The 10,641-nt window shown below is 41.7% G+C and overlaps 1 long non-coding RNA gene across 1 annotated transcript; it reads left to right on the top strand.

The window, feature by feature from the left end:
- Window positions 1–3,628: 3,628 nt before the first annotated feature.
- On the top strand, window positions 3,629–6,082 carry LOC121814800. The gene is made up of 3 exons (XR_006054572.1): window positions 3,629–4,251; window positions 5,653–5,849; window positions 5,974–6,082. It is a non-coding gene; the product is annotated as an uncharacterized LOC121814800 (long non-coding RNA).
- The last annotated feature ends 4,559 nt before the right edge of the window (window positions 6,083–10,641 follow it).

Raw genomic sequence — 10,641 nt, 5'->3', positions numbered from 1 at the left:
GCGAGGTGAATATTACCCCCGTGGGACTTCATTTACCTCCAGCATATTCACTGAGTTTCTCTGTGTTTTACTGCTCCTCATAATCCAAGCCAACCACACACATGCACAAGCACATATACTTGCACTCACATCACCATATCACACACTATTTTTATGTCCATGAATGTTGTCAGGGTTATTATTGAGATCATTATGGGATGTGGATTCAGATTCCCCCACCTACTGCCCCCGTTCCCCTCTCCAATCCCACCCATTTTGTTGCAGTTCTGAATCTTAGAGACCTCTCATGAAAGGTTACTAAAGCTTTCCGATTTGAGCTTCTATTAATCAATAAAGCGTACAGTCACACACAGACACACACACACACACACATTCACATATTCAAAGAGGTGTGTTTGTATTTTGCAGCTTGTATTATTGTAATTCTCCTCTTGGTATTTAGCCAGTAAAGGTCACTGATGGACTTCTTTTGTTGTGCTGTTTGAGGTCTCTTTCGCCCATTGTGTTAACAACTCATTAAAAATTGAGGGACGTGAGGCGGGCAAGGAGACATTGCATATGTTTGGAAGCATTATTATTATTAAATAATCATGTTTGTCTCCTAAATTGAGAGTGACTCATGCCACAATATCAGTAATTAGATAAATTATTGATGGGCTAGCGGGTGGGTGAGAGGATGGTCGGTGGTGGAAATGGAATTGCCAAACCCAATTACTGTCTTTTCCTCAGAGTGGCCCCATTAGGGTTGTCACTTATACTACCAAATGGCGGTAGTAATAAAACCACAACTAGCACTTAACCGCTTAATTAATAGTAAGATGATTAATATTTTAATTGCCCGGGATTAAATACCACTCGTGCCGAGAGTGAAGCTTAACAGGAGCAGAAGTTGACATCCTGTGCCCGCCGCTTAAAAACATGTCATGCTTTTCATCTTTTTCACACAGGCTTGAACATCGTACTTGCCCTAGCCAATCACAAAAAGATGAGGCAGGTAGGAGTAAAAGTAACTTAAATAAGTATCACAAAATGTGTTGGAATTTTTAGGAACTGAAATGCCTAAACCAGTTACCGTACACGAGATTTTATATACTGGGATGCCACCAAAGAGGGGTTGGTACAAGGCTGCCCACATCTAAGGTGTCTCCTGATGGTTACACTATACTATTAATATCATCATCACAAATCAATTTGGATGTTTAGACTAAATTTTTGCACTTTCCTATACTTGCCTTTATAGGATGATGTGAGTCTCTGACATTATTTTTGTTTTTTTCAAAGTCTGACCATGTTTGTTAAATGTGGTCCTTTACTTTGTTGTCCTGTACTCTGGATAATGCTTATATATGTGTCTGTCTTCTGACTTCATGTCACAACTGTGTAAGATGCAGTTATGAAGGTTTACAGGTGCGCAGTCAAGATCAAAATAACCCAATGATATCTGTAGTCTCATTCAAGGACAATAAGTAAAGCACATCTGTGATAGCGAGGCAGCGGGGGCCTTTGGTATAACCACTTCACACACCTGTCCCAGTCTTTTTATTTTGTTATCTATTTGGAACTCGCCACAGGAAGTATTTTGTATCTGTGTTTTAAAGTTTTTGAATATGAATGTGATCTGAGATTTAATTAGCATCACAGCTGGTGTAATCATATCCAAGACAGTGTCTAATTAAAGGTATTAACAAAAAAAATAACACTTTAACACAAATGCTTTTTGTAAAATATACAAATTACTTTATCAGCTTTTATCCCAAACTATGAAAAATGAAAATCAGTGCAACTATTTTTTGGATGTGGGTTATCTAGTGTTTTTTAAAAGCAGAAAATTGTGGCATAAATTTTAACAATCAAAGTTTGAGATATTACTTTTTTTGCCTACTGAACTACAAAAACAAACCCCAAGCAAACCTGCGTGCAAATGTACATACTCATGTATGCCACGGTAAAAAAAAGGACTTTCCCTCTTCTACTAATACCCATCAACCCTCTCTCTCAAGAGGGCATGCTGTCTTCCATCTACAACATGAATAAAACAAGTTATTCTTTTCTAGATAAACACCCTCCAAGTGCCCGCAAACAAAAGGGGGAAAAGACGCCAAGCTTTGGTTTTCCTCCAGCAATTGCAATGGAGATGGGCTCCCCAGACACTTGCTGGGCTCTGCAAAGTGGCCCTGCATTTCACAAAGTGTCTGCTTTGCCAGAGGCACAGGATGGAACTTTTAAGCACAAACAAAATCAACTAAATACCTAGCAAGGCTTGTTCGTTTGAACAAAGCGTATTATTCATTCACTTATCAATTCTTTATGTACATGGTATTATTAATCCCCCAGTGAGATTGAAGCTGTTTGTTCTTTTGAATCTACAGAATGACTCTGCTGGTAAGAGAATCATTAGGAAGTATCACTTTGGCCCAGATTTGACAAAGAAGCTGAGAAAGTGCATATAGCGGCAAACGATAAGGTTAAGCGTGGTAAAATGAGAAAAGAAACGTGGCGGACAAATTGAGGAATTAACAACGTGCGAGTGGGGAAAGTCTCCGAGGGCCCAGTACAGAGGCGAGACCTATTAGAGCTCATGGCACTAGGCAGCTGTGTGGTAATTATCATCATGTGTTTAGCACAGCGCCCTTAACCAGGGCAACATATAGGAATTCTGTTTTAATCACTTAGTTGGCCCGTTTGGTGTTGGATGCATGTGTGAGAAGTGGATGAGGAGGGGATTTCCATTAGTATGCTACTTTAGCATTAAGTGTCAGTATGCCAACTCAGGCATAGTTGGCACCTTGGGCCGATCCAGGTGTGTGACCCACTGTGGCTAACTTGGCCTCGCGTTGAATGAGGGTAACTTGGTGTCCTTGGGGAAGGTGAAAGAGTGACCCCATGAAGCTCCAGCTGGGTGCCTGGTGAGCATGTGGCCCAGATGTGTCTGTGTGTGTGTGCAAGAGTGTGTTTACATGTGATTGTGAGCCTTTTAGTGCATACATGTCTGCCCAGTGCCAGCTTTGTATGAAACAGCTGGCTCCCACCATCTGCTACTCCTCTTCATGAGCAGCTCCAGAATGTGTATAGACTGGATGTGTGTGTGTGCGTCCCATGTGTTGATCCCTTCTTTTTCAGTATTATTCCTTCAACATTTCGAACAATTAAAAACATCATGCATAAATGTAATATCAAACAACTTTGAGAGGTTATACTGTGTACACACAAATCAAAACAAAACAAAACAAAACAAAAAAACATGCCATGTATGCAGTGTGGCTCCTTTCAAACAGAGAAACCAGACTTTGATTATTGGAGTAAGTAAAACAGTGAATGTACTTTTCTTTAAAAGCTACACTATCTAGTGTATTTTAGCTTTTCCCTTTGGTTGTTAATCATTTGCTCCAAGCAAGTCTACTCTATCTAACAGACTCAGGGAAAAAAGAGAAGGATTGGGAGGTTAGGGGGGGTTAGTATGCTAAAATCCACCCAAAACAAGACACAAGAGACATTCGGTTCTACTGTTAATTAGGGAGCCAATATTACAGGATAAATCAGAGATGGAGGGAAGGTGTGAAGGAGAGTGAGACGAGGGAGGAGGCACAGAAGTGGAGGAAAGGGAAGTGGGGAAAAGAGAGATTGAGAAACAGAGAGAGAGGGAGGGCAGGGTGTTGATTTGAGCAAGGCCTGGGGGCAGCCTACAGGGTAGAGAAGGGAATGATAGACTGGCTAACCAGATGTTGATCAGGCCTATGTAGCGCTCTTCTTTTCATCAATAGTGAACAAAAAAAGTGGCAAGAGAAATCCTGTTAGCTGCATACTTATTTGCTTCAAAGTCAGCCTTAAAAACCACCAAGTGTCACTTGACTTGAGTCTAATCAATTCTGCGTTTTGATCTAGAAATGGCTGAAACTTTCGGCGTTTGATGACAGAAAATGTCTGTTGTTAAAACGGATGTCATCTACAGGATGCGTGCGCGCACACTGCCCAGCAAGTATGATGCTGCTCACAGAAGACAGTAATGAAAAATGATGTCCCTTTACCTCCCCAAATTTTCTAGAGTAACAGTGGTGGCAAAAGTGAGTAATCTGTAATCGGAGCGATGTGGAGGAGTGCAGTGCAGCTAATGCGACTAGACCCTGCTGTTCTCCGAGGAAGACTGCTGGAGGGGAGGAAGAAGACGAGGAGAAGGAGAGGCAGAGGGATGAGCAGGAAGAAGAACACACACAGAGGCTGTTGGGGGATCGCTTGCTCCAAACATAGCAGAAGGTATGGAACAAGGCGCACTGTGTGGGCCCCATTATTTTTACTCCCCATTCTCTTTTTCCCCTCTCTCCTTTTGAAGACGGCGGGATTTTTCTCCTCCTCCCTGACATAAAAGTAAACAACGTTGCCTGCAGGCACAATTTTCCTGGCAACACAATAAAATGTGCAGTGAATTTATGATGGTCATCCATTAGCTCTTACCAAGGAAACATCACCCGTATCTGTCGTCCATCATTATAATAGAGGGTTAATGCACTGAATTTACATAAAAAAGTCATATTGTCTGCATGAATTATTTACACCCTCAGCTGTTTTTTCCAATTTCTCTCTTTTTTTCCCCTCTTCGTCCGCTCGTTCGTGGCGAGGGGGATTTTGGTCCAGAGTCTCGTGGAGAAAATCTGACAGTAAATTCCGCCGTGAGGTGGTCCTGTCGTCGCCACCTCCTTATTCCAATATTTCCCCCCTTTCTCTGTCTTCCCACCCCTCCTACCCTCCATCTCATCCTCCTATTCTGCCCTTTGAGGGACAGTAAGAACTGAAGGCATTGTGATGGGGTTGTTTATGGCCTCTGCTTTATACCGAGTCAATCAACACACTGAAAACTACTTTCACAGCTTCCAATATGTAAGCAGATTTCACTGCTGATCAGAGTCCTTTAGATTACCACCTACCCTCAATATCTGTCAGAACTGAGGTGAATATATGTCTGTGTTAGCTAATTCAATGTCACAATCAGATGGCACAGTTAAGATTATTTAATCTTTAGTGGCCTAATCTGGTAATGCACACAAAATGATCACAGTGCCAGTCGTCCCACTCTAAGTGAATTATCCCGATATCACAACCCTGTAATGAAGGCTTGTACAGCGCTAACAGTTGCCTCTCAGACCCCGGGGAAAGGCTCCGTGATTGAGCAATTATGACAAGCTCAATTACTGTCATCATATTATCATAGCTAATCCAGCTCCGCCATGCTGCGCCTTCCACTGCACTGATCACAGCGCCTTTTTCACTGTCACTGAGGTGAGAAAGTGCTGTCACTGACACCGCTTGTGCTCCCATGAACACGCTCAAATGAATGTGGCAAATATGTCAATCTACTGGTGCCTGTCTCTGTTTCTATCTTTCTACTGGATGTCGCTGGGATGGATGTCTTAATTTTTTTCTAATTCTGCCTGACAGTGCCACAGGCACTCTTGCGTGCTGAGTTAAATTTGTGATGCGCCTTGACAGAGTGCAGGTTTTGTGAGTTATCTGCTCCCCTGATATGGCTAACGCGCTTCTGCACTGCCGCCACGACTCATATGGCTGTGCAATGAAGCAAACGGAGACTTACTGAACACGGAAAGAAGTGAAAAGGTTTCAGAAGTAATGTAATGTGTCTTTACCTCCTTACCTTTACAGATTAGTGACCTCAAGTTCTTACAGATAATGCCCAAGCAGGCGGAGTGACACAGGTCAGTCAGACAGATGTAGATGAGGAGGTCAGTGTGGAAGGAAGTCGAGCCAAACTTGCACAGAGCAGGTGTTTTGCAGAGACAGTAGGAGTAATGCCAGAGGTGCGAGGGAAGGCGGACGGATCAATTGGTGCTGAGCCTCAGGTACAACCCATTCTCATCCATATAACATCCCTTTATACTGCCTCTCCCTGCCCTGTGCTAATGTTATGTGTTTTCTTCCCTCTGTGCTCTTGTTTATTCCTCTCACTGGTACATTTCCCCTCAGGGGCCCGATCCCTTCTCGCCTCCAGGCCTGTTTCTCACCCCCGTTAAGGAGGTGGGGATTAGAGGTCAGGAACACCGCCACGTCCTCTGCCCGCATCGATCGCTGTTTCACAAAGTACTCCAGGCAAGTAACGACTTGTTAGGTGTAAGGCTAGGTTTGCGGCCTAATGACTTCCACTGTTGTCTTTTTTTGTCAGATATATCTGTCAAAACTCAAAAGTCTTGTTGTTTTAAGTCCTTAAGCAGTTATTACATTTACACCTAATGTAAACACGTTTCAAGACACATCAGGTTTGAAATCTTTCACGGGAAAGGAAAACATCTGTACACGTACACCACCTTGGCGCAACTTGCCAGGAAAGTAAACTAATCACTCACTTTGAAACAAAGTATCCCATGATGCTGAGAAGTGCTGAGAAGAATGCAAGCGGGTCAGCTTACTGTACAAATAAGGTGGCAAACAAATTTGCATGTCAAAATTAAAAATCAATGTGTTCCACCTCACCTAATGACCAATCTCCCTACTGCTGCTCCTGGGCTCTGATTAACATTCTGGGGGGTTCAGGAGAAAATGTTAGAGCAAAGCATTAATCTCTCTCAGCAAAAAAGCTTGTATCCTCTGACAGGTGGGTCAAAGTTGCCGTTTAATCTAGCCCATAATTTCTGAAATGTGCTGACAGAGTGTATTTTGATACATTAAAACATGGCTGTGTTTGAGAAAGCTCAAAGCGCCACACCTCAGCAGGAAGTCTCTGTCTCTGGCTTTGAGTTATGGCATACTGGGGTAATAGGAAGAATTCAGAAGAAAAACAACTTGTTTTCTTTCATATTATGTTGCTGCATTTTGTGAGATATGATGTGATCGTTTAATAGGAAAGTAGAAATTAACTGAAGACCATCTTTTGACAGTTTGGGTTAATCTTTAATATACAAAAGAATTCATTTTCACATATGCAGAAGGGAAGAAAAATTGTTTTAAACTTCTGGTGGTTTTAAAATTCTAACTTTGGCATGATTTTTATAACCAGCAGTAAAAGTGCCTGAAATTTCTCCCTTTTTTTGAACAAAGCCCTTAAAGACCCTAAACCTGCCACAACTATTTATTTGTTCAATGGCCTGCACTTGACTTTATTGGCCGTTGGCAGAGAGGTGCCTTCAGAGGTGCCTGCTTGCCTATTGAAAAATGTGTCTCTTACCTCTTGCCCAACCTAGTGGAAATAATATCACTCACACTGAGAGATCATGGTGTCAGGGTCAATTGTCCTGCAAAAGATGGGGGCGATGGGAGACATGTATTGATTTTTCATTTTGTTGGGGTAAGCAAGCATGTTGCGGCTGGGCGCGGATGCAATGAGGCAGACAGAATGTGCTAGACTGCTTTTCAAGCTTGTTGCTCGTGAGCTGTGACTGCTGAAAGACACCTTGCACACACAGACACACACACACACACACGTACAGATACATATGTTTTCAAGTCAAAATGTTCAGAAATGTCAGGGCAACCACCCATTGAAATGTAATCTTCAAAGAAGAGAGAGCTACTGAGGAAAATTTTGGCTAGATATCCAGAAAGGAAACACAGCCAGCATCAGCCCCGATAGGGATGAGATAGAGCTAGCCAGGGCTGGCAATCACAATCAACGTAGTGCCTCGCAGGGTGGAAATGCTAATAAAACATGTTCTATGATGCCACAGGTCAGACGCATCCCAGCAGTCCAGCCTTTGCCCAACAGCTATAAACAATGAATAAATGCCAAACTAATCACCTCTTTTAACCTTCCTTAATGTGTTTAACTCCAACCATCTGAAGTTGTTCATCACTGCAGAGGAAATACAGCTTGATAAAGAATGTATGGGATTCCTGTCAACTCCTCAATATAGTGCCTCTCTTTGCCTTTGCAGTAGAGGAGACTGATCTCCGAGTGGGTCATAACCTACAACATATCCGTGTAAATGTTCTTGCTCCAGTGGGACACAACAAAATGTCTCAAGCTCATTCTTGAACATGGCAGGGTTTAGAAGCCCTTGCAGTCACTTCACTTTCTGAATAAAAATGATATGTTTGGGGGGTGTTGTCTGCATCTCCGCATTCCTCTAACTCTCACACTCCATCCCATCACAGCTCATGCATTTTCTACATCGCCTGTTTGCTCCTCATTTGCAAAGGCTACAGTCACGACGGTGGTCCGAAAGCGTGACAGACATGCAGGGTGAAGAACACAGCGGTCATCCACTGCCCTCTCTTCGCTCCATTCACCTCGATGACCGATACACACCGGTGTACAGCTCTCTACCCAACTACTCTGCACCACCTGTCTCATGTCTGTGCTGTGAGGGCCAGAGTTGAATGCTCACAATATGAGCTCATCAGTATACCTAACACTTCCTGTTAGTACAGGTACAAGCAAAGTCCTAAATATGAATAAAAACATCACTTTTTTAATGTCATAGAACAAAACATTGGTTGCAGAGAAGATTGTCTGTGACAGAAGTTGAGAGTCTGTCATTTCTGCAGGTCAAAGAGAAATATCAGCAAAAGTACCACAAAAACAGTCACAAATATGGAAAAGATTTCTCTTCTGTTATTCTCATCTATCTAGGTGGTACGCACAATGTGATACACAAGTCAACACAAAATTCATGAGAATATTTCAATAATATACTGCATTTCTTGCATTCTTACATAAAAAAATACAGTTTTATGTTTGGATATTTCATAGTTATGTTTCTGAAGATAGAGTCAATGTTATATATGTGTTTTTTTTACTCATACAGTTAACTCCTTGTAAATGCATAATTCCAGGTTAAGGGATGTAATATAGGTAAACAGTGGCTCCTTGGCTGCAGCAGATTGCCTGTAAGTCAGTGGAAGTCCAGCAAGCCTGGAGCTTTGCAGAATGAACAAGTACCAATATTTGTAAATGCCTTGTCTTTCAGTCTGTTAGGTTTCACTCATTATACTTCAAAGAGCAATATGTGCCTGTCTCAATAAAAAACAAATGCACTAACAGTGTCAAGGTCCTCTTTGTGCTCTGTCTCTACTGCTCCATAAGAAACATACAGAGATATGAGTGGCATAGTTTTGAGATTCCTATTTTGCTTGAATTGATGCACAGGCTATAAAATTCATTTTAAGTGATGCAGGTTAAACTTACCAGGAAAACCTGCATGTAGCATCTGTAGCATCTGTACAAAAGTCTGAAATTCCCATATAAACATTTTCATTTCAACTTTAGGAACAGTCGATATATTTTGCAGTGTTAGTGTTTAGCTCTGGGGATGCAGCTTCATAACTACATTAGAGCCAAACAAGAACATAAACAGTGAGATAATCACTAAGGTTGTAAACAAACTCCCAGTTCAGTCACAGACACGCCAAAGAACTGACTAATGATAGCAAATATTTTCAAAGTTACATCTGATGGAAACGCCTTTGCTCTCCGAGGGAACTGATACTGAGCAACAACAGGGAATTTCCCCTTTAATGAACACATGCGTGGAAGTTAGATCTTAGTAAAGTAAACATTACCAAAAATTGTGACAGCAAATTCGATTTTCATGATCAGAATAGAAGTTACGAGAAACACTGGGCTCTAATAGCCATATGGCACAAACTAATGGATAACACTAGATCAGGGTATGGGCAATTATTTTTTCCAAAGGGCCACATGAGAAACCTGAGCTGTGTTATACGGTCAAACCAACAATAACCTGAATTTAACCGTGTTCAATATTAACTTTCTCCAACTGTAAAAAGCAGCAGATTAGGAGCGGAAAACTAAAGTTTGTTTTGGGCTTTAACAAGTGCACTGATTTATCTGGACTTAGCCCTGCAGAGTCCACCTGGCACTGTTTAATAAACTCTCCATCAGAAAATGGTTTACTACCTCTTTTAAGATTTTGTGGGATATGACATAACTTGCTTTGTGAGCTACATCCCTGGATGTGTGTAGCTTTGTAAAATTAAATTCCTTGTTGGTTTTGCAGTTAAGCTAGCAAAGCATCTGACTCCTGACTCGCTATTCATCAGACAAGTACTTGTATTTTTCTGCATGTTTGGTCACATAGTGATTTAAATTGTAGTCCTTGAACACAGCAACCTGTTCACCGCAAACTAAGCTCACAGCTTTTTCTTTGACTCATGTACATAAATATGTTACAGAACATGCCTTGTTAGCAATGCGGCATTCGCTATCAGTCATTCTTTTTTTTGCATGAGCTGACATGTCTGACATGATAGTCAGTAAGGATTTACCTGCACATGCAGCCTTACACAAATAAAAGTCACACTTTCAAAATAAAAGCGGCACAGGACACATCGCATGAACTAATTTCTGTTTACTTTTCTTGTTTGCAAGTGACCACACGCGGGCCAGAGCAGAAGGCTCAAGAGGTCGGATATGGCCCGCGGGCCTTAAATGCCCAGATCTGCACTAGATGTTTCTATTTAGCTAATCCCGCAGTCAAAAACTGTTTAGCACAGAACGTAATCCCACAGTGAAACAGAAGATGTGAGCGCAGCGCCAACACTGGGCTTTATTTTAGCACTGTCATGTAAGGCAGTTATTTAAAATCACAGTAATGCAATCACAGTATATTGAAATAATTAAAGTTTTCACGCTCAGCTATGATTGGATAAGCCTGTTAAAATACAATGTAAGATGAATAC

The sequence above is a fragment of the Haplochromis burtoni genome, unplaced genomic scaffold (genome assembly GCF_018398535.1).
Source record: "Haplochromis burtoni strain Fernald_Lab_line unplaced genomic scaffold, NCSU_Asbu1 Contig_84, whole genome shotgun sequence".
NCBI classification, from domain to species: domain Eukaryota; kingdom Metazoa; phylum Chordata; class Actinopteri; order Cichliformes; family Cichlidae; genus Haplochromis; species Haplochromis burtoni.
Note: the sequence above shows the minus strand (reverse complement) of the source record. Positions and strands in the feature narration are given on the sequence as shown.